We start from the raw sequence: 25,670 nt of genomic DNA, 5'->3' as shown, positions 1-25,670 counted from the left end.
TTAGCCACATCAACAGAAAGTAAAAGAAAAAACAAACAAGGTGGTAAACTCAGGTTTCATACAAGTTGTCTTGATCAGATGCTAAAGCACATAGCTTAGTCCATACTGAATAGTATAATTTCTATAATAGCTTGAAATCGTCGGCTAATATCTACCAAAGAACATTTATTGAGGAAATTAAAACAAGAAAGGAATAGCCTTTACAAGAACCAACTTGCCATTGCAAATAGAACACATTGTGATGTATAGGAATTCAAGACAGCATCTTTTCCTGAGCCAGAAATATGATTATTCCTTAACTTCCTTATTAATACTTATACAAAGGAAGAAAAAAACAGAAGTTGTAAATATGAAATTTTCAGAAATATAATTAAAAATGTACATAGCAACTAATATGCTTTATGAGGGAAAATCAGGAGAATTAGAAAATGGAAGGCACTTGGTCCTGCCAAGGCTGGACACCCCAGTGTAGGATAATGTTGGGGATCAGAAATGGGGCATGGTTGGGGAGGGGAACACCTTTATAGAAGAAGGTGAGGGGGATGGGATAGGAAACTTATGTCCAGGAAGCTGGGAAAGGAAATAACATTTGAAATGTGAATAAAAAAATATCCAATGAAATGTAAATAAAAAAATCCAAATAAAAAAAGAAAAAGTACACTTCTATAAAATGAAAGATAGGCTAAATATGGGAGAAATGTGAGTATCCTTTTAAAAGTATATCCTGTGCCTTAGTGCTGACATTGAAGGAGTATTGAACTACATCTCTTTAAGAACTCTAAGTATTAAAAAGGTACGTAAGTCTACTGTGAAGGAGTAGGGGATATAGAAGTAGTATTTATTGTCTCTTCTCAGTGACTTGCTCCCTGATGAACAGTGAGACCACACACAGCTGTTATTCAGTCACTCGTGACAAACACACTTTGCTCAAAATGTCTAATGTGCTTACCCCTCTACTCGTGTCCTTATGATGACCCTGCAATTTCAGGAGGTGTTGTCAACAGTAATGGCTCCACGTGTTATATGCATAGCCTTAGGGGGCAAGTGTAACTGTGTTTAGTTTTGAGTTTGGGGTCTCACCAATAGCCAGGGGTCTGCTATTCAGCCATCACTTTCAGTTATGTTCATCACATAAAGTAGAAACATGGGAGGGAAGAGAGCTGGACCCAGAAGGTGACAGCTGTCATGTTTCTGAGTTTACCACAATGTATCTCATGATCTCTATCAGTAAAAGGAAGAAGGATATAAAATAAAATAGATGGCACTAGGTCAGAGAATTGCTCCCCTCTAATGGCAGCAGGGCTTCATTTTGTGTTAGAAGAGTGACATTTCATAGACACCGAAAAAAGCAAGGTCCAAGAAAAGAGCAAGGTCAAAGTACAGCATTGGTTATTCTTCAAGTCTAGCAAAAGAACAATGACTTGCATTTTCAGACGTGGTGCTGTCACAGTGATTGAGTCTTGTTGCTGAATTTGGCATAGCAATCCAACCTGCATTGTATACTGTCTTCAACAGATATTGTATAAAGAAAGTACAAGCGAAGAATTCTGCACAAGATTTATAGATGGCCCACTTACTAACAATGATTTAAAAGGAAACACTTGTTTGTACTGCCCATATTCCCTGAAATGATAGCAAAGACACTGCCACATAAGCTGTTCTGCTGACTCAATTCATGATTGAGAATTATAGAATGAATTTTCCCTAAGTAATGGATATTATATTTCCCCTCAATAATGCTACTTTATTTAAATGGCTTAATTACATCTTCTAGTTTTTATTCAGTATCAAACACCAACTGAATTCCTTTGTAATTTAATAATGGCTCACATTTAATTAGAAAACTCATAAAATAGATTCTTATGTCATAAAGTTTTTGTAAGAATGTACAAATCAATTGGAGTTAGATTAAGGTTAAAATTAAATTCAAAACAAAGAAGTCTACAGAGAGTATGGTACAGAAATCTCTGTTACCATATTCAGCAGGAAATGAACGAGTTCTCCCACTGTTCCTTCATGACGTTCTTGTTTCATTACTCCCTGTATCGACGACATAGTGCTTCATACAGTATGTTCTTTTGGAGTAAAACCTGTTTGGACTACTTTGTATGATTCTTAACAGATCACCACGTAAAAATGTTTTTATATACAGAAATAATGCAGATATGTTCTCTGTCTCTCTATGTTCTTCTTTGCTTCTCTGTCTCTGTCTCTCTCTGTCTCTCTCTGTCTCTGTCGCTGTCTCTCTCTCTCTCTCTCTCTCTCTCTCTCTCTGTCTCTCTCTCTCTCTAACATTATTCTCTAACATAGCAGTTCTGTTAATGCAACAGTGGCTTTGAATTACTGTATTAAAACAGAATACTTTAAAGTCGCCACTCAAAAAAATCATTAACTGCTTATATAAAAGGAAACTCGCATATAAGCTACCACTTTTATGGCTGAGATCTGCTGTTCACAGCGGAGAGAAAAGGCAGAGAGAAGTCTTTCTTCATTAGCAGCATGACTGAAGCACTTAGGGATTTCATTTCCCCACATCCATTATTTCATCTATTGTCCTAATTTAATTTTCCATGATTTTCCTGACAGTGAAGGCTGGCAACTCTTAAGCATAGCATAAAAGGTCTGCGGCACTCATGTTCATAATTACACAAGCTGTTGAAGCTTTCTACTAAAGGGTGTATTGTCAAAGATATCAAATTTAGACAAAGGCAGAAGCTACAGATGTGAGTGGAACCGGAATCCTCCAGTGCCTTTGTTTTTATCCATAGAAAAATCTACCTTGTGAGGTCAGAATGTTATTAAAGCATTCCGGCACCTTGAAGCCACTAGAGAGCCTTAAACAGGAAAACAAGTTCTTTGGAGCACTGCCACCAAATTGTTGCTTCCATTGTCTCTAGTATTGCTTACTGGCATCCTTCTGACAACATAACAACTGTTATTCATGAGATATTTTTAAATCAAATTGATTTTTTTCATCATACGTGTCAGCCAGTTTTACAAAACTTTATTCAGAAAGTGAAGTTAGTTACTTGTCTGGGATCCTTCTACTTATTCACTAAGGATGCAGCCATTTGTCCTTGACTTACTGGTTTTTTTTTTTTGGAAGTCCAAATTCTTTTTAGTGTATGATTGTCCTATGCCTCTCCAAGATATATTTCCAAATGTTCATACCTATGAACCAAACTTTGAAGAAATTAGCTACTTATGAGTTATTACTGATCCATTGCAAATAGAAGATGATCCAAATAGATGGTAGACTTATTTATATAAGACCAGGTTTTTTTTTCTTTTCTTTTCTTTTTTGTTTGGAGCTGGGGACCGAACCCAGGGCCTTGAGCTTGCTAGGCAAGTGCTCTACCACTGAGCTAAATCCCCAACCCCCAGGGTTTTTTTTAAGTCTAAGTATAATCTATGTGCAGGGTAATGTACACATGTGCTTAAATGAGATAGTAATATTGGATAGATGAGGTCACATGGCAGCTTTGGAATTGATGCTCGTAGAAGAACCTGCCTGGATCCCTAAGAAGAGTCTTGATGCCATCCATTTTTGCTGCTACAATTAATGCAGACTGAAGTATTAGAAGATTCAGTTCCTCTTACTTTACTCTTTGAAGTATGAGGAAGAGAAAAGGTAGCTACACAAGGGCAGAATTAATGGCACTCCCAGGTAAGAATAGAATAAAAACACTCGGTGGTCTTGTTTCTAAATAGATTATACATGTCTTACAATAAAAGCATACATTCTTGGGATACTTTTAAGTAACTAAGAATTGAGTGGGTGTTCTTGACTTGAGTTTCTGTTAGAAGGCCAGAGGAAGTGTCTCTATAATGCTGGTCTGAGAGCTGAGTGGATTTAAACCTAGAATTTAATGAGGATAAACTCAGAGTTGACTGTCTTATTAGCAATGACAAGGTGGTTGTTAAAAGAAACTTTAAGATATCGCAGCAGAATCTTAAACTCAACAAGGATGAATGTTTGAGTTTCACTCCAGGTGTGGCACCTATGAGGCTTCCATTCCATCATTTCAAGGGAATTGTCAATAGGCTATGCTTATTTACATCCCAAACACTGCTACCCAGGGATCTTACTCCCATCCCCTTCCCCTTCACTTTTGAGAGGGTCAATCCCGTATGCCAGATTAGATTTGTCCTCTCAAACTGAGGGAGACAAGGCAGCCCCACTGGGGAACAGATACCATGACCAGGGTAATGCTTTAGGGAGACCCTCCACTCCAGTTGTTGGGGGACCCACATGGAGACTGAACTGTATGTCGGCTACATATGTGTTAAGGGCCTTGCTCCAGCCCGTGTGTGTTCTTTGGTTGGTGCCTCAGTCTCTGGTGGATCCCAAAGGTCCACATTAGTTGACTCTTGGTCCTCCTGTGGGGTTCCAATGCTCTTCAGGACCTGCAATCCTTCCCTGAACTCTTTAGTAAGAGTCCTCCACTTCTCTGTCCGCCCAATGTTTGGCTGTGTGTATCTCTGTATCTTTTCATCAGCTCTTGGGTAGAGCCTCTCAGAGGACAGTTGTGTTAAGCTCCTGTGTCCAAGAATAATGAAGTAATAATAATGTCAGGGATTGTTGTTTGTCCGTGGAATGGGTTCAAGCTGGGTCAGTTATTGTTTAACCATTCAAGCTGAGTCAGTTACTGTTTAACCATTCCTTCTATCCCGGGTCAGTTACTGTTTAACCATTCCTTCTATCCCGGGTCAGTTACTGTTTAAACATTCTTTCAATCCCAGGTCAGTTACTGTCTAACCATTCCTTCGATCCCGGGTCAGTTACTGTCTAACCATTCCTTCGATCCCGGGTCAGTTACTGTCTAACCATTCCTTCTATCGCGGGTCACTTACTGTCTAACCATTCTTTCAATCCCGGGTCAGTTACTGTCTAACCATTCCTTCAATCCCCGGTCAGTTACTGTCTAACCATTCCTTCTATCCCGGGTCACTTACTGTTTAACCATTCCTTCTATCCCGGGTCACTTACTGTTTAACCATTCCTTCAATCCTGGGTCAGTTACTGTCTAACCATTCCTTCTATCCCGGGTCACTTACTGTTTAACCATTCCTTCAATCCTGGGTCAGTTACTGTCTAACCATTCCTTCAGTCCCGGGTTAGTTACTGTCTAACCATTCCTTCTATCCTGGGTCACTTACTGTTTAACCATTCCTTCAATCCCGGGTCAGTTACTGTCTAACCATTCCTTCAATCCCGGGTCAGTTACTGTCTAACCATTCCTTCTATCGCGGGTCACTTACTGTCTAACCATTCTTTCAATCCAGGGTCAGTTACTGTCTAACCATTCCTTCAATCCCGGGTCACTTACTGTTTAACCATTCCTTCTATCCCGGGTCAGTTACTGTCTAACCATTCCTTCTATCCCGGATCAGTTACTGTCTAACCATTCCTTCAATCCCGGGTCAGTTACTGTCTAACCATTCCTTCTATCCCGGGTCAGTTACTGTTTAACCATTCCTTCTATCCCGGGTCACTTACTGTTTAACCATTCCTTCAATCCAGGGTCAGTTACTGTCTAACCATTCCTTCTATCCCGGGTCACTTACTGTTTAACCATTCCTTCTATCCCGGGTCACTTACTGTTTAACCATTCCTTCAATCCTGGGTCAGTTACTGTCTAACCATTCCTTCAGTCCCGGGTTAGTTACTGTCTAACCATTCCTTCTATCCTGGGTCACTTACTGTTTAACCATTCCTTCAATCCCGGGTCAGTTACTGTCTAACCATTCCTTCAATCCCGGGTCAGTTACTGTCTAACCATTCCTTCTATCGCGAGTCACTTACTGTCTAACCATTCTTTCAATCCAGGGTCAGTTACTGTCTAACCATTCCTTCAATCCCGGGTCACTTACTGTTTAACCATTCCTTCTATCCCGGGTCAGTTACTGTCTAACCATTCCTTCGATCCCGGGTCAGTTACTGTCTAACCATTCCTTCTATCGCGGGTCACTTACTGTCTAACCATTCTTTCAATCCCGGGTCAGTTACTGTCTAACCATTCCTTCAATCCCCGGTCAGTTACTGTCTAACCATTCCTTCTATCCCGGGTCACTTACTGTTTAACCATTCCTTCTATCCCGGGTCACTTACTGTTTAACCATTCCTTCAATCCTGGGTCAGTTACTGTCTAACCATTCCTTCTATCCCGGGTCACTTACTGTTTAACCATTCCTTCAATCCTGGGTCAGTTACTGTCTAACCATTCCTTCAGTCCCGGGTTAGTTACTGTCTAACCATTCCTTCTATCCTGGGTCACTTACTGTTTAACCATTCCTTCAATCCCGGGTCAGTTACTGTCTAACCATTCCTTCTATCCCGGGTCAGTTACTGTCTAACCATTCTTTCAATCCCATTCCTTCAATCCCTCTTCTATCTTTTTCCTGCATTTCTTTTAGACAACACAAAATTTGGGTAGAAGGTTTTGTGGTTTTGTTGGTGTCCTTATTCCTCTCCTGGGGGTCTTCCTGGGTATAAGAGATGTTCTCCTCAGGTTCCATGTCCCCACTGTATAGCATCTTGGCTAAGGTCACCCACATTGACTCCTGGGAGCCTCCCCATCTCAGGTTTTCTATCTGGGACTTCCTAAAGATTCTCTCACTTCCCAACACCCACCTCTGACAGCTGCAGATTTCCATCCATTTTCCTGGCCCTCTAGGTCTTTCTTCTGTCACTCCACATACCTGATAATTTAGAATAGTTTATAAATTGACATAATTATGACTCAAATTATTTTCAATAAAGCTATTTTATATCCATTTATACAGAAATGCACACACAATATATATTTTATATAATTTTATTCAACATAATTTTTATTCCCAATAATAATTATTATTCATTTACCTTGAAGTCATAATCTATTACTCCAACTCATGCTATGACTTACTGAATAATACTTATCTCAAGAACATGTCTTCATGAATGTCCGCTTCTTTCAGGCTAAATTACTTAATGAACAACAGCAGATCATCTCCCCTCTTTTGGTAGAGTGACTCTTCCTTGAAATCTTTTATTCTTGTAATTTTCTTGCATATAATTCACCTGCCACTTGGATTGACATTTTAAATTCCGTAAGGCAGACAATAAGAAAATACAATGCATACATATGTTCATGTAACACCCCCAAATTCATCCAGATAATTATAGAGAAAAGAATGAAGACAACTTTTCCAGCCACTGTGAGATATGTCTAATTGGGTAGATGATAGTTAAACAGAACAAAGGGAATGCAAGCACAGAGCATTTAATGCCTGTTTATACAGCCGAGACATTTTCTATTAAATCTGAAGAATGAACTCAAAGGACAAATCCACTCCGAAAGATGATATTTACCTGAGCAAAATAAGCACACACAACCCACCACTTTCAATGTAGCAGTGGCAGGAATACTCAGGAGAGGTGATCTTTGTTAGAGGAGTTTTGTAGACTGGCATCAGCAGAAAGCACTCTCATTCAAATAGAACACAAGAAGCATCTCCTGTGACATTTAACAAGGTAGAAAATAAGACCCCGAACAGCCAGAAAAAAGGCAAAAGCAATCTCATCTCTGAAATCTATGAAATAAAACTGAGAAGCTCTTAAAGGTGAAGCATGCCATTTGGAGTGAGGCTAAGATTTCAGAGGGTTTGGTTAGCAGAGCCAGCACCGAGGGCTGCAATGTGTGGTCCTGAGGGCACAAGAGCCCTTCAGTGGACCATGACTTGATGATCTTTGGTCTCAAATCTTCCAGCAATCTTTTTCTTCTTTCTACCTTGTTTGTGTAAGGCTTTTCTTTCTTTGAATGCTATCCTGATTACTGCAGGCTTCCTGGCTCCTGAGATTCAGAATGAGGCAAAGAGCCTGCCTCAGACTCCCATCGCATCCTGAGAGTACCTTGATTACAGATGAACTCTACTACTATTTGGGTTTTATTGCTTTTTACTTTAGCCTTAATCTATATTCCATGGAACAAAACTCTGGAGGTCGGTTTCCAAAGCAAATTCTTTGTCCTAACAAGCATTTTCCTCAGCCGCTTTACTGTTGTTTGTATTGCTATTACTGCTAAACTCCTTAGGGGTTTCTCATTCTGCCTCACTCTAACTTGTCCTTCAGAGTACAGCTCAAGTCTCATTACATCTGTGAAGCTTGTTCTACTCTCCCAGATTAAGATTAACTAAGAATACCTTATCTTGTCACATGCAAGTACTTCTATGTCTAATAATTAATATTATTGATTTCTAGTCTTTCATCTCTAGAGAATAAACAGTTCCATATTAGTGGTTGTGTGATTTCAACTTACTTGTAAGACTATTATATAAGTATTTGTTTATCTCTCCTATAACTCATATATTAGCCAACTTGGTAACTATCATACAATGAATATTCTGATGTCTTAATAAAGCAGTATTAGATATTATAATTACTATAATCTTAGAAAACTTTAAGTATGGGCTATTACAGAAATTCAAAAAACAGACAAAAACACAAGCAGAAAAAATTAAAAAAACTTCATACATCCAATTTTGTGTTTGGAATAAGGAAACTTTCTCACACAAAGCAGGGCTAGGATGAGGTTTGTCTGAGATATAGTGTAGGTATAAAATATATAATACCATTTGAAAAATAAAAGTTATTTAAAGTTATAGAAGCACAGATAACAACTTTAATGTCAAATGTGTCACTTGTCTTTCATGAATGAACTTCTAAAACAATTGATTTCTCCATAAAGCACAAATATATATACTAAATTTCAATTAACAAAAAGTAATAAAATCAGAGATATGACATGAAAGAGATATGAGCTATATCTATAAAACACAAAAATAGCCTCAGTGCCATCCTGTTTTAAAGAGCCTAAATTGATTATCCTTCCTTCTAAATTTCCTCAAGAAATAATGAATACACAGAATTTATTTAAGGTAAAATATAATATCCTTAAAGCTAGATAGTGAAATCATTCTTATTCATTCTTTTTTTTTCTAAACGTATAACTGAAAATCCCACCAAGAAGAAATACAAGACAGAGAATGAATGACTTAATTGGGAAGGAAAAGATATGCCATCTTTGTAGAAAACATGGTCCTTGGAATTAAACCTGAATAATACTGAAAATAATATTGGAAAGTATCCACACAGTCATCAAAGCTGCAGCATAAAATATTTATACACAGGTTAGTAATGTTTTCACAGTAACAATGGAATAGTCACAGCAGAAACAAAAAGAAATCCTATTTACAACAGCACATAAGAAACTAACCTGAATGCATATAGTATTGCATATTGAAGTATAAATGATTGAAAGAATTTGATGAAGACACTAATAAGTATAGCAATTCTCTACAGGAAGTGATCAAAAGTGAAACTATTTGAACTTCTTAAATTGGCCCATAGATTGAATGAAAACTTTATGAGAATTAAATTAATGTTTTGTGTGGAGGGAATTGACTTCAAAATACATAGGAAACCTCCAAAAAGGTAAAACAAAGGCTTAAAAAAACAAAAACAAAACAAACAAGCAAACAAAAAACAAGAAAAGTAGAGAAGGCATGATTCTTGCTTTACAACTTTATGATTTGGTTTCACTAATGAAATAGTTCTAGACAACATACACAACCCAATGAAAGGAGCTGAGAACAGAGTAACCTCTGTATACATAAAGTCAACTAAACTTGAACAAAGAGGCTGGGAAAAGAGATATTTTCTTCAGCAAATAATGTTGGAAACTGAAATGTCCATAAAAAGAATGAAATTGGACTTATATAACTAGTGAAATAAATAAACTTGGAATACACTGAAGGCTCAAGTGTATGATGTAAACATGTAGAATTCTGAAATTAGGAAGACCATACCTTTCTATTATCCTTGTCAATAAGATTTTAGATGTGACGTAAATATAGGTCATTAAAAACGACAATGAGTATGTGGGACTAAAGTGAAAAGAAAAACTTCTGCACATCCAAGGAAAGAAGATTAAACAATCATCCACTGAAAAAAGAGAGAATATATATTTTAAAAGTGTATATTTGATGTGTGGTTTTAAGTGAGAAATATCCCACATACACTCACGTATATGAACACTTCAGCACCTGTTGGTGGCACAGTTCCTGGAAGCCACAGATTCGTTAAGAGACAGAACCTAGTGGAGAAAGATGGCTCATGGGTTTTGTAGCCTGGCCCCATCGTGCTCTCTTGCTGTCTCTTATTGTGCTTCCTGTGCAATCACAGGAAGTGTGATCACAATGCTGTCTGATGTCAAGGTCTGTCTCACAAATGTCCAGATGGGCTCTATCCCTGGTGCAACTGTAAGTTAAACCCCATTTATCTTCTAAGCTGCTTTTTCTTTTCATGGTATTTTATCACAGCATAAAAAGGAAGTGATACACCTAATATTCATAAGTCATAAGATAAGAAATATATTCTACTGAGAAGGAAAAGCCAAACAAAATAATCAGGCACTCATTGCATGTTAAAAGAACCAGAAACACTGAATGGTCATTGTTCAAGAGCACACAAAAAGGCCAATGATATATAAAGGTAAAGTTCATCACATTTTACAAGGGAAATAGAAATTAAAAGACAACATGAGATATCCCATTACATCTTTCTAGATAAATATCTTCCAAAAGGAAAGAAGAAAAGAAAGGAAAAAAACAGGAATTATAAAGAGTGTCATGTGCATGGAAGGTAACATCCGCTCACTCTTGTTACAATGCAAACAGTTGCATTTCTGCAAAATAGGACAGATATTCCTTAAATGCCAAAATTGAGATTTCTTGTTTTGTAAATCCAGTTTCTGAAAACGTTAGTATTTTGTTGTATGTAGGTGTCTATGCATTTGTGTGTATGCCTGTGTGCCTGGGTCCACATGCACATGTGTAGTGATGTGAAATCTAACACTCAAAGGTTATTGATGTGCATAACGACAAGGTTCTGGAGCATGCTATAAATTCATAGCTGCATAACTGACACCGCCTCTTGATTCATTCTTTATCACGCTTTTATCTTTATTTTATGCTTTGTGAGATTGTTTGTGTAATCTGCAACTATTCTGACCAAATCAGTCTCTGTCCCAAGAATATTTATTAATATAAAGTTTAAAGTCTAATCTTCAGAGGAATCCAAAGATAACTAATCCAAACTGTCACATGATGTGTCCTCTCCATGTTCACTCATGTCCGATTTTATCAATGATCATGTTACACGGAGTATCTGCTTTTGAAATTCCTGCCTCAAAAGAATAACACAACTTGGATTAAAATGGAACAGAAATGCTGTTTTGCCATAAAGGGAGAGAGAGTAATCTGGGCAACACTCTCCCGATGTAAAACTCCTCTCTTTGTCTTCTGGGATAGAGGCAGAGGAAGATGTTTTGTGTCAACCAACAGATTTCTAATTTTTTTCTTTTACTTAAATTTGGAAGTGTTTGTGTAATGAATGATTCTAATTTGCTCTGTGGTCTTTAGACTGCTTCAGGAGATCTCTAGTACTGTTACTTTTATCATTTTCACCGGATATGACTGATTCACCTGAATTTATTTCTTTGTTCTCTTCCAAGACATATTTGGGTTTTTGACATCTGTCTTCTATCTTCTTTGAGGAGAAAGAATTAAAAAGGATATAGAAATATGAAAAGAACAGACACATTGAAAGAGAATAAAAATGAGAAGGGAGAAATATCTTGATGATGGCTTCATTAATAGTTTCAAACTCTCAGATCCAGGTACATACCAACTAGTACATTCTGAGACATACTGAAATTTGTCACCAGTTATCTATATTTTCATTTGGATAAATAATGTTTGCTAAAAACTAAAGATTTCTGAAGGTTCGGTTTTTCCAGAGAAACAGGACAAATATAGACTATTGTCTACATGTCTTTCTATATGATGATCTGTCTCTTTGAGTTCCATTACGCACTATTTCATATAACACACACATATATGTTATATATTACACATACATAAAACCACACATGTATTTATGTATACAAATATACACAAAAATATTATATATACATACATATATTCCAACTACTGTTTCAAGTCCAAAGTCTTAATAATCAAGGATTGATATCTCAAGTGATGGTAAAATAAGAAATACTAATATACATGGGCAAGTGAGATAAATTTCTATGAGAACAAAGAGGATATCCTGAATGTGTTCTACCCTTACCCTTAGTGGATTAGACAAGTCCAACTGACTCATATCCTGACCCATTGCCTGTTTATTCAATTCATATCCATTCAAAAACCAATCTTTTGTGTAGCACTGCTATAAGCATATATAAATATAATGTTTACCACATATCTGGGCTTTTCTTAGATAAATGAAAGTGACACTGAACCATCACAAGTACAAACCTGCCTGAGATTTTAGTGACTCAACACATTCACAAACTATACTTGACCTCAAAATAAATACAAAAATAAGTCAATAATTCTATCTTTTCTTATGCAGCTCCATGAAACACAATGGGATAAAGTGTAATAATCACTTTAGCTGAAAAGGTAGTAAAGTCCTTGAATAACATTTGCTCTTCTGCTGATATCCTGGCTTGCTTTTATGTGCTAGCATTCAAATTCAACCGTGCCAGAACATTAACACAAACTAACATCTCATAAAATGTTAGGACATAAACGAAGATAAAGAAACTGATTTTCTATTCATACATGTACACAAATGCATATGTATTCACACATGAAAGTTCACAGAGGCATAATGTTGAGAGGGTAGATACACGAAACGCAAATTGTTATTTAGCTAGTGTTTCCAGCAGTGTGGACAAATCACTGCCTATTCCATGATGACAGTTTAGTAAGATCATCCAGTCATCAAGTTGGTGGCTCAAGGTTTTGCCATCATAGTAATTGACAGTTCAGGCTTGTACTGTCTTACTGGATGGCTGCATGATAGTTCAATTAGAAATGTTGATTACAAGTCCATGTTTCTGAGTCTATGTATAATCTCTATCCTATATGCAGATCCTCTATGCTTGGGGAATGAGGTTACCTGAAATCCACAGAGAGGATTCAATTTATTCTCTCTATAATAAACAATCTTCCTATGATTACATCACAACCCAGTGAATATTCATGTGAGATGCAAATATATATTTTTAATTTTCTTTGAGAGTCGTAAGTACATACAACTGTTCCAACTTTTTTTCATTAATTTTAATCTTGTTTCCATGGAATGTCTGACCATTTCACCACAAGTGCTGGTGTTTGCCTACGAATAAGTATACAATTGCATATTTGTTTTTTTTATTTTTTCTTTTATTCCCTTCCAGGCAAAGTAGATTATAAGGCATACACATTCATCTTCTGGGAAGATTTCTCTTTGTCATTGAAACACACCTCAGCAACAGACTATAGTTTAAGATCATATAGTTCAGAGTAATACCTCATACTATTCACATTGACTGTAAGCCAGGTCTGTGTTGTTATCATGCATCTAATTATTGTAATGAGGTCATCTGGAAGCCATGAGTACCAATTGCTGAGGTCCTTTTGTATATGGACACCACTTATGTAACTAATTTATATATTCAAGGTCTTTTTGACCTTTATCGGGTTATGTTAGGTGTATTGGATCATAGAATGTTGATGCGTATGTCAAATAATAGTCTGCATTTAACAATAAGAATACTGAAAGGTAGATAGTAGGGAGTGTGGCTTGTATATTGAATCGACATGTAAGATAGTCTGGAAGAGGGCTGGAGAGATGGCTCAGCCGTTAAAGGCTAGGCTCACAACCAAAAATATAAGATAGTCTGGTAGAATTCTGATGGAATTGCTTTCAGATACATCCTGCCATTACTATCTTGTTGGCTTTGATATGCTTTCTTTCTTCTGTATATTTAGTGTTTTAGGCATATTATAAGGAAAGGGCCTTTCTTTGTCTTGTCTGTTTGGTATTTTAAATAACTCCTATATCTCTACTGGTGTGTTTTTGTAACTTGAAAATGTTTTTGTTATTATACATTTAAAAACCCATTTCTTTATAATTACAGCTTTCCTTTTCTTCTGTGTCTATTAAACATAATCTAGTTTAATTTCCAGAGTACCATGGATTTGGCAAGAACCTTTTATTATTTAATGCTACACATGGGTACTATGTATTTTTTTAATTTTTTATTGGTCATTTTATTTATTTACATGTCAAATGTTATCCCACTTCCCCGTTTCCCCTCCACAAATCCCCATCTCACCTGTCCCCTGCTTCTATGAGGGTGCTCCCCTACCCAACCACCCACTCCTGCCTCACTACCCTGCATTCTTCTATACTGGGGCATCAATTCTTCACAGGACCAAGGTTGTCCCTTTTCACTCATGCCCAACAACCCCGTCTTCTGCTTCATATGCAGCTGGAGCCATGGGTCTCTCCATGTGTACTCTTTGGCTGGTGATTTAGTCCCTGGGAACTCTGGGGGGGAGGGTCCTGTTGGATGAGATTGTTGTTCTTCCTATGGGGTTGCAAACCCCTTCAGCTCCTTCAGTCCTTTCCCTAACTCCTTCACTGGGGTCCCTTTGCTTAGTCATCAAGCTCAGATATTTTGTTTTTTGCTTGCTTGACAACTCTTTTGCTGAAGTATAGAAATTTTATTTTATTTATTATGATTTTCTAGCATTTCAAGTTTGTTTTATTCTTCAGTAATTCCATCTATTGAATTCTTTCTTTCATATTTTTCATTGTCTCCTTTATTCTAATAAGCATGATCTAATTCTCTGTGTGGAGTCTACCTCACTCTCACTAGATGCCATTACTGTAAGATTAGTAACTTTGGACAAATAATTCAATGGTTTTGCAATCTCTGCATGCCTTTCCTATGTTACTGTACTGAGTTTTATTTGTTTGTTTTTATTTCCTTGATTAGTTTATTTTCTTACCTACAATCCTTTAGGGAAAGTAATTGCAGTGTTCACAGTGGATTGAAGGTGGTAGAATTGAGTACCTAGTTCAAAAAATAGTTTAGTTAGGGACCTCAACTTGTCCTATGGAAAATTCATATCATTTCCTGAGTAGGAAATTAACTGGTAGAGTAACTAGGATTGCCAGTATTACCACTGTGCCAACGTCATAGTATCAAATTAGTAACAGTGGCTCCTTTCATTTTAATAACTGTTGGATGATAAACAACCAAGGACAATATGGAATTTACTCAGATGTTAGTTAATGAGATTAGGAGTGGGAGGAAAACAGGGTGGGATGAATAATGATCATGTATTAATTAGTTTACTCTAAGAAAAAAAAGAAACCATTCAAGGTGAATAAAGCAGATGGAGGAAGAATTTTAGGATGCCATTAAGGTCCACAAATTCTATAGACTGATGCAGTAGTGTAAATTACAAGAATAATATAAAAAGACTGAACGTAGAAGAAAGAAGACAAAACAAAGTAGCAATAAGAGTATAGGACAGTAGAGTTCTAGAGTGCTCCTGAGGTTTGGTCTACTGCTGTGTATTGTAATGCTAAACTCTGTACTGGAAGGTCTGGGCCCAATGGGGACTTCTGTTTACAAGCTTTTGTTGTGCAAAGCATGTTCCTTGATTTAATACTATTGGTTAAACAAAACTGGCTCCAGACAATTACAGGAAGGATTAGAGTTAGGTGGGTTTGAAGTGACCTGGTTGAAGGAGGAGATACTGGGGGTGGGTGAGGTGGGGGGCGGGGGCAGAGGAGGAAACAAAAGGATACGGTGGACTGTGAACCCTTGGCCAGGAGGAACAGCAATTATCTGGAGTAGACCATTGGTGAGGTAGCCAGGCAAGCAGTTAGAAGAGTACATTAGGGGCTAACCCCAGAAATTGTCAAAACCAAATAAAATAACGATAGTCTGAGTCTTACTTATTTGTAAGCTAGATGGAGATAAGTTTAAATTGGTTGTACTCCAGAATGCCTTATACTAAACTGATCAGTAAGGTTTTATGACTGTTGCACAAGTACATATACATGTGTGCGTGCGTGAGTGTGTGTGCATGTGTGCGTGCATGCGTGTGTGTGTGTGTGTGTGTGTGTGTGTGTGTAAAATGTTTTCCTTTACAGGAGTTGCTTGGTTATAGTGTCTCTTCCCAGCAAAAAAATAAAAAAAATAATAAAAGATAAAAAATCCTAACTAAAACAGTTGGTGTGTGACATCATTGTGATATATATATATATATATATATATATATATATATATATATATATATATAATGAAAGCAAAACTGGTGGACAGCATTGTGCATTGACACAACTGTACTCAGTTGAAAGGTGGGGTTCTTAGTTCCCTCTGGCTCCAGTAGACTCTACCAGGTGCTGTGTGAGTGAGGTGAATGTGAGTGAGTGGTTGTTGTCACTACAACCTTGCTGTGGCAGTTTGGATGACACCCCCTCCCATACATAGACACATAGGGGCTCATAGGAAGTGGAATCATTTGAAAAGATTAGGACATGTGACCTTGTTGAAGTAGGCAGGGCCTAATTGGAGGAAGTATGTGACTGGGAGCAAGCTTGCAGTTTCAGATACTCAAGCCAGACCCAGTAGCGCTCTTTCTCTTCTTGCTGTCTGCTGACTCAGACCTAGAACTCTTGGGTCCTTTTCTATCACCATGTCTGCCTGCATGCCACCATGCTTCTGACATGATGATAATGGACTGAACTTTTGAACCTGTAAGCCAGCCCCAATTAAATGTTTTCCTTTTTAAGAGTTGCCATGGTCATGGTGTCTCTTCACAGCCTAGAAAACCAACTAAGACACTTGGTGTTTGTGGGGTTCTGGTGCATGGTACAAGGACATCTGTAAGTCTTTCTCTGATCTCTTAGATTGCTGAACTTCACCAAGGATTCTGTTGGTCCTACAGTTTGGCTTCTGAAGGGATTCTTTTTCTATCTTGCTGTATCCCATCGACAACTCCATTCTTCAATAATAGAGACCTTCCAGCTCAGATGTGCTTCTCAGTATTTTTCCCTGCTCCTCCACCCTTCACACCCGGAGAGTTCCCACGAGTTTAATATGCTCCTTTACAGATTGTGTACCTTACAGCATGATAGCTTACTTTGTACTATCTTTTCTATTTTCTTTCACTAAATGTCACTGCAGGATCTACGACTTTATCCAAGAATCTAAGAAATCATTTGAATAATATGCGGGAAACATATAAAATTAGCTTACAAAAGAAACTACATAGAAAAAATGTTAATATTTGATTTGTGTGCTACAGTCCTAAAAATGTTAAAAACTGCTCCATACTTAATAGCAATATACCAGTTTTGTGTATTCTACATAAAATTATGGAAAAATTAGAGCTAGAGATAGAGTTTAGGGTAAAGTACATGTTTAAGATGTAAAATCCTATGTACAATCTCAGCACCTATGAAATTAATGATGAAATATATTTTATTCTAGCCCAAAATTTTTAGAGAGTGCATTACTTATTCTATCGTATTGAAGAAACATGAGAGATTTTCCCCTCATTTTATTGAGATATAAATATCTCAATATTGAGATATAAATATGTGTTGATAATGAATGTTACAGGCAGAGTACATGTACAGCTTTGGAAGCTCATCCAACTGGATACCTGCCCTCATGATTTCAGATTGCAGAAAACCTCTATGATTTTTTTTTTATTTTTGGTTTTTTCTTTTATCCTTTGTGGCATCTATTTTCCCCTCTAAGTCTCAAGGGAAAGAATATAAATCAAGCAAATAACTTCAGCTTGATAGATTATGAAAAACATTTGATCTTTAATCTCATGGAGTTACACATCCAAAATGCTTTTACTTTTTGGCATGAGGCCCAGACTCCAAGTGTCATTCAAAGGATATGTTTTCGTGATATAGTATTTGATATCTTACCACTTACAAATGTTCTTTTAAAATAACCCCTTCATTTTTATCATCTTTGTTTTAAGGAATAGATACAGAATGTGATAAAAAGTACATCTATCATCTATGTGTAGAATAAAAACTATTTCTTTAGTATGGCACCTGTTAAAATGTGTGTGGTTGTGTGTATGTGTGTGAGTGTGTGTGTGTGTGTGTGTGTGTGTTTGTGTGTTTGTGAGAGAGAGAGAGAGAGAGAGAGAGAGAGAGAGAGAATGATTAAATATGTAACAGAGCAATATCAGTAAGCTTTATGGCTAGCTGTGCATTGAGGTTTATATCCAGTCCCCGAACACAATGCAGGTTCACCATATCTGTGAGCATCATGAATACTTGATAAACCCACAGCAACAATACCAGAATAAAAACTGTGTTAATGTTTGCACAGTCAGAACTGCACAAGATTTATATATAACAGCATTAAGATCAGAAAATAGAATACATGTATCCTTTCTTTTGTAGACTTATAAACCATTTTCCCCTGCAAGGATGGAAATAGCACATTTTAATTATCTTAGTTCATTTATTGTTGTTTGTAGTATTTTTAAAATCTACTATATATAAAGTAAGAATATTAAATCAATAATCATGCTAAAAGCAGTATGGAATTATCCTTATGAACTGTACCCACTTTGTATCTTACACATTGTGAAATGAAATATGTCATGTAATTTATGAGAAACGGATCAATCAATATCTCATACTGATAATAAATTTTGAGTGTTTTTTGCCATTCAAAGACATCTGAGAAATCAGAAGCAATTCACAGAGCAGAAAGGGGGGATAATGACAGACACTACAGAAGAGTGCTGACAGTAGAAGAAATGCTAGGAGTAATTATTAGACGGCAAGCAGCTCTCATAAGAGGTGGGACTTATTCATACACTTAGGCATTTCTGAGACACTGAGACCATAGGTATATGTAAAAATAATGGAGATATTAACACCAACCTACCAACCTACCAACCAACCAACCAACCAACCAACCAACCAACCAACCAACAAATATATTTAATTCCTGTTTGTACTTAAGGTGAATTTTATCTTATAAATAAATATACAGTAAGGAAAGAGAAGGTAGATTTCACTTGGGTTACAAAACTAAGTTAATGTATGAGAAAAGATTTTTTTTATTAGCTTGTGTATTTCTAATTTACATTTCGAATGTTATTCCCTTTCCCGGTTTCCGGGCCAACATCCCCCTAACCCCTCTCCCTCCCCTTCTTTGTTCCCCTCCCCATCCTCCTCCCATTACCGCCCTCACCCCAACAATCACATTCACTGGGGGTTCAGTCTTAGCAGGACCAAGGGTTTCCCCTTCCACTGGTGCTCTTACTAGGATATTCATTGCTACCTATGAGGTCAGATTCCAGGGTCAGTCCATGTATAGTCTTTAGGTAGTGGCTTAGTCCCTGGAAGCTCTGGTTGCTTGGCATTGTTGTACATATGGAGTCTCGAGCCCCTTCAGGCTCTTCCAGTCCTTTCTCTGATTCCTTCAACGGGGGTCCTGTTCTCAGTTCAGTGGTTTGCTGCTGGCATTCGCCTCTGTATTTGCTCTATTCTGGCTGTGTCTCTCAGGAGAGATCTACATCCGGTTCCTGTCGGCCTGCACTTCTTTGCTTCATCCATTTTGTCTAATTGGGTGGCTGTATATGGATGGGCCACATGTGGGGCAGGCTCTGAATGGGTGTTCCTTCTGTCTCTGTATTAATCTTTGCCTCCCTATTCCCTGCCAAGGGTATTCTTGTTCCCCTTTTAAAGAAGGAGTGAAGCATTCAAATTTTGTTCATCTGTCTTGAGTTTCATGTGTTCTGCGCATTTAGGGTAATTCAAGCATTTAGACTAATAGCCACTTATCAATGAGTGAATACCATGTGTGTTTTTCTGTGATTGGGTTACCTCGCTCAGGATGATATTTTCCAGTTCCCTCCATTTGCCTATGAATTTCATAAAGTCATTGTTTTTGATAGCTGAGTAATATTCCATTGTGAAGATGTACCACATTTTCTGTATCCATTCCTCTGTTGAAGGGCATCTGGGTTCTTTCCAGCTTCTGGCTATTATAAATAAGGCTGCTATGAACATAGTGGAGCACGTGTTATATGTTGGGGCATCTTTCAGGTATATGCCCAAGAGAGGTATAGTAGGGTCCTCAGGTAGTTCAATGTCCAATTTTCTAAGGAACCTCCAGACTGATTTCCAGAATGGTTGTACCAGTCTGTAATCCCAACAACAATGGAGGAGTGTTCCTGTTTTTCAATAACCTCGCCAGCATTTGCTGTCACCTGAGTTTTTTATCTTAGCCATTCTCCTGGTGTGAGGTGAAATCTCAGGGTTGTTTTGATTTGCATTTCCCTTATGACTAAAGATGTTGAACATTTGCTTAGGTGTTTCTCAGCCATTCGGCATTCCTCAGCTGTGAATTCTTTGTTTAGCTATGAACCCCATTTTTATTTGTCTCCCTGCTGTCTAACTTCTTGAGTTCTTTGTATATTTTGGATATAAGGCCTCTATCTGTTGTAGGATTGGTAAAGATCTTTTCCCAATCTGTTGGTTGCCGTTTTGTCCTAACTACAGTGTCTTTTGCCTTACAGAAGCTTTGCAGTTTTATGAGATCCGATTTGTCGATTCTTGATCTTTTTTTTTTTATTATTATTAACTTGAGTAATTCTTATATACATTTCGAGTGTTATTCCCTTTCCCAGTTTCCGGGCAAACATCCCCCTCCCCCCTCCCCTTTCTTATCGGTGTTCCCCTCCCAACCCTCCCCTCATTGTCCCCCTCCCCCCAACAGTCTAGTTCACTGGGGGTTCAGTCTTAGCAGGACCCAGGGCTTCCCCTTCCACTGGTGCTCTTACTAGGATATTCATTGCTACCTATGAGGTTAGAGTCCAGGGTCAGTCCATGTATAGTCTTTAGGTAGTGGCTTAGTCCCTGGAAGCTCTGGTTGCTTGGCATTGTTGTTCATAAGGGGTCTCGAGCCCCTTCAAGCTCTTCCAGTTCTTTCTCTGATTCCTTCAACGGGGGTCCTATTCTCAGTTCAGTGGTTTGCTGCTGGTATTCGCCTCTGTATTTGTTGTATTCTGGCTGTGTCTCTCAGGAGAGATCTACATCCGGCTCCTGTCAGTCTGCACTTCTTTGCTTCATCCATCTTGTCTAATCCATGTGGCTGTATATGCATGGGCCACATGTGGGGCAGACTCTGAATGGGTGTTCCTTCAGTCTCTGTTTTAATCTTTGCCTCTCTCTTCCCTGCCAAGGGTATTCTTGTTCCCCTTTTAAAGATGGAGTGAACCATTCACATTTTGATCATCTGCCTTGAGTTTCATTTGTTCTAGGCATTTAGGGTAATTCAAGCATTTGGGCTAATAGCCACTTATCAGTGAGTGCATACCATGTATGTCTTTCTGTGTTTGGGTTAGCTCACTCAGGATGATATTTTCCAGTTCCAGCCATTTGCCTACGAATTTCATAAAGTCGTTGTTTTTGATAGCTGAGTAATATTCCATTGTGTAGATGTACCACATTTTCTGTATCCATTCCTCTGTTGAAGGGCATCTGGGTTCTTTCCAGCTTCTGGCTATTATAAATAAGGCTGCAATGAACATAGTGGAGCACGTGTCTTTTTTATATGTTGGGGCATCTTTTGGGTATATGCCCAAGAGAGGTATAGCTGGATCCTCAGGCAGTTCAATGTCCAATTTTCTGAGGATCCTCCAGACTGATTTCCAGAATGGTTGTACCAGTTTGCAATCCCACCAACAATGGAGGAGTGTTCCTCTTTCTCCACATCCTCGCCAGCATCTGCTGTCACCTGAGTTTTTGATCTTAGCCATTCTCACTGGTGTGAGGTGAAATCTCAGTGTGGTTTTGATTTGCATTTCCCTTATGACTAAAGATGTTGAACATGTCTTTAGGTGTTTCTCAGCCATTAGGCATTCCTCAGCTGTGAATTCTTTGTTTAGCTCTGAGCCCCATTTTTTAATAGGGTTATTTGTTTCCCTGTGGTCTAACTTCTTGAGTTCTTTGTATATTTTGGATATAAGGCCTCTATCTGTTGTAGGATTGGTAAAGATCTTTTCCCAATCTGTTGGTTGCCGTTTTGTCCTAACCACAGTGTCCTTTGCCTTACAGAAGCTTTGCAGTTTTATGAGATCCCATTGTCAATTCTTGATCTTAGAGCGTAAGCCAGTGGTGTTTTGTTCAGGAAATTTTTTCCAGTGCCCATGTGTTCCAGATGCTTCCCTAGTTTTTCTTCTATTAGTTTGAGTGAGTCTGCTTTGATGTGGAGGTCCTTGATCCACTTGGACTTAAGCTTTGTACAGGGTGATAAGCATGGATCGATCTGCATTCTTCTACATGTTGACCTCCAGTTGAACCAGCACCATTTGCTGAAAATGCTATCTTTTTTTCATTGGATGGTTTTGGCTCCTTTGTCAAAAATCAAGTGACCATATGTGTGTGGGTTCATTTCTGGGTCTTCAATTCTATTCCATTGGTCTATCTGTCTTTCTCTGTACCAATACCATGCAGTTTTTATCACTATTGCTCTGTAATACTGCTTGAGTTCAGGGATAGTGATTCCCCCTGAAGTCCTTTCATTGTTGAGGATAGCTTTAGCTATCCTGGGTTTTTTGTTATTCCAGATGAATTTGCAAATTGTTCTGTCTAACTCTTTGAAGAATTGGATTGGTATGTTGATGGGGATTGCATTGAATCTGTAGATTGCTTTTGGTAAAATGGCCATTTTTACTATATTAATCCTGCCAATCCATGAGCATGGGAGATCTTTCCATCTTCTGAGGTCTTCTTCAATTTCCTTCTTCAGTGTCTTGAAGTTCTTATTGTACAGATCTTTTACTTGCTTTGTTAAAGTCACTCAGAGGTACTTTATATTATTTGGGTCTATTATGAAGGGTGTCGTTTCCCTAATTTCTTTCTCGGCTTGTTTCTCTTTTGTATAGAGGAAGGCAACTGATTTATTTGAGTTAATTTTATACCCAGCCACTTTGCTGAAGTTGTTTATCAGCTTTAGTAGTTCTCTGGTGGAACTTTTGGGATCACTTAAATATACTATCATATCATCTGCAAATAGTGATATTTTGACTTCTTCTTTTCCGATCTGTATCCCCTTGACATCCTTTTGTTGTCTGATTGCTCTGGCTAGAACTTCAAGAACTATATTGAATAAGTAGGGAGAGAGTGGGCAGCCTTGTCTAGTCCCTGATTTTAGTGGGATTGCTTCAAGTTTCTCTCCATTTAGTTTAATGTTAGCAACTGGTTTGCTGTATATGGCTTTTACCATGTTCAGGTATGGGCCTTGAATTCCTATTCTTTCCAGGACTTTTATCATGAAGGGGTGTTGAATTTTGTCAAATGCTTTCTCAGCATCTAATGAAATGATCATGTGGTTTTGTTCTTTCAGTTTGTTTATATAATGGATCACGTTGATGGTTTTCCGTATATTAAACCATCCCTGCATGCCTGGGAGGAAGCCTTCTTGATCATGGTGGATGATTGTTTTGATGTGCTCTTGGATTCGGTTTGCCAGAATTTTGTTGAGTATTTTTGCGTCGATATTCATAAGGGAAATTGGTCTGAAGTTCTCTTTCTTTGTTGTGTCTTTGTGTGGTTTAGGTATAAGAGTAATTGTGGCTTCGTAGAAGGTATTCGGTAGTGATCCATCTGTTTCAATTTTGTGGAATAGTTTGGATAATATTGGTATGAGGTCTTCTATGAAGGTTTGATAGAATTCTGCACTAAACCCGTCTGGACCTGGGCTCTTTTTGGTTGGGAGACCTTTAATGACTGCTTCTATTTCCTTAGGAGATATGGGGTTGTTTACCTGGTTTATCTGTTCCTGATTTAACTTCGGTACCTGGTATCTGTTTAGGAAATTGTCCATTTCCTGAAGATTTTCAAGTTTTGTTGAATATAGGTTTTTGTAGTAAGATCTGATGATTTTTTGAATTTCCTCTGAATCTGTTGTTATGTCTCCCTTTTCATTTCTGATTTTGTTAATTTGGACGCACTCTCTGTGTCCTCTCCTTAGTCTGGCTAAGGGTTTATCTATCTTGTTGATTTTCTCAAAGAACCAACTTTTGTTTCTGTTGATTCTTTCTATGGTCCTTTTTGTTTCTACTTGGTTAATTTCAGCTCTGAGTTTGATTATTTCCTGCCTTCTACTCCTCCTGGGTGTATTTGCTTCTTTTTGTTCTAGAGCTTTTAAGTGTGCTGTCAAGCAGCTGACATATGCTCTTTCCTGTTTCTTTCTGCAGGCACTCAGCGCTATGAGTTTTCCTCTTAGCACAGCTTTCATTGTGTCCCATAAGTTTGGGTTTGTTGTACCTTCATTTTCATTAAATTCTAAAAAGTTTTTAATTTCTTTCTTTATTTCTTCCTTGACCAGGTTATCATTGAGTAGAGCATTGTTCAATTTCCAAGTATATGTGGACATTCTTCCTTGAATGTTATTGAAGACCAGTTTTAGGCCGTGGTGGTCCGATAGCACGCATGGGATTATTTCTATCTTTCTGTACCTGTTGAGGCCCGTTTTTTGACCAATTATATGGTCAATTTTGGAGAAAGTACCATGAGGAGCTGAGAAGAAGGTATATCCTTTTGCTTTAGGATAGAATGTTCTATAAATATCTGTTAGGTCCATTTGGCTCATGACTTCTCTTAGTCTGTCTACATCTCTGTTTAATTTCTGTTTCCATGATCTGTCCATTGATGAGAGTGGGGTGTTGAAATCTCCCACTATTATTGTGTGAGGTGCAATGTGTGTTTTGAGCGTTAGTAAGGTTTCTTTTACGTATGTAGGTGCCCTTGTATTTGGGGCATAGATATTTAGGATTGAGAGTTCATCTTGGTGGATTTTCCTTTGATGAATATGTAGTGTCCTTCCTTATCTTTTTTGATGACTTTTAGTTGAAAATTGATTTTATTTGATATTAGAATGGCTACTCCAGCTTGCTTCTTCTGACCATTTGCTTGGAAAGTGATTTTCCAGCCTTTCACTCTGAGGTAGTGTCTGTCTTTGTCTCTGAGGTGTGTTTCCTGTAGGCAGCAGAATGCAGGGTCCTCGTTGCGTATCCAGTTTGTTAATCTATGTCTTTTTATTGGGGAGTTGAGGCCATTGATGTTGAGAGATATTAAGGAATAGTGGTTATTGCTTCCCGTTATATTCATATTTGGATGTGAGGTTATGTGTGTGTGCTTTTATTCTCTTTGTTTTGTTGCCAAGACGATTAGTTTCTTGCTTCTTCTAGGGTATAGCTTGCCTCCTTATGTTGGGCTTCACCATTTATTATTCTTTGTAGTGCTGGATTTGTAGAAAGATATTGTGTAAATTTGGTTTTGTCATGGAATATCTTGGTTTCTCCATCTATGTTAATTGAGAGTTTTGCAGGATACAGTAACCTGGGCTGGCATTTGTGTTCTCTTAGGGTCTGTATGACATCTGTCCAGGATCTTCTGGCCTTCATAGTTTCTGGAGAGAAGTCTGGTGTGTTTCTGATAGGTCTGCCTTTATATGTTACTTGACCTTTTTCCCTTACTGCTTTCAATATTCTTTCTTTATTTTGTGCATTTGGTGTTTTGACTATTATGTGACGGGAAGTGTTTCTTTTCTGGTCCAATCTATTTGGAGTTCTGTAGGCATCTTGTATGCCTATGGGTATCTCTTTTTTTAGGTTAGGGAAGTTTTCTTCTATGATTTTGTTGAAGATATTTACTGGTCCTTTGAGCTGGGAGTCTTCACTCTCTTCTATACCTATTATCCTTAGGTTTGATCTTCTCATTG

The 25,670-nt window shown here is 37.8% G+C and overlaps 1 long non-coding RNA gene across 3 annotated transcripts in view; it reads left to right on the top strand.

Moving 5' to 3' along the window:
* The first annotated feature begins 2,807 nt into the window (after nucleotides 1-2,807).
* Nucleotides 2,808-25,670, top strand: part of LOC134480949 (uncharacterized) — a 47,573-nt gene continuing 24,710 nt past the window's right edge. For all 3 annotated transcript variants that reach the window (XR_010055997.1, XR_010055998.1, XR_010055996.1), the window contains exon 1: nucleotides 2,808-3,667. This is a non-coding gene — a long non-coding RNA (uncharacterized LOC134480949). The remainder of the gene's footprint in view (nucleotides 3,668-25,670) is intronic.

This window comes from Rattus norvegicus, chromosome 11 (genome assembly GCF_036323735.1).
Source record: "Rattus norvegicus strain BN/NHsdMcwi chromosome 11, GRCr8, whole genome shotgun sequence".
Taxonomy (NCBI): domain Eukaryota; kingdom Metazoa; phylum Chordata; class Mammalia; order Rodentia; family Muridae; genus Rattus; species Rattus norvegicus.
This window is presented reverse-complemented; position numbering and strand designations above follow the sequence as displayed.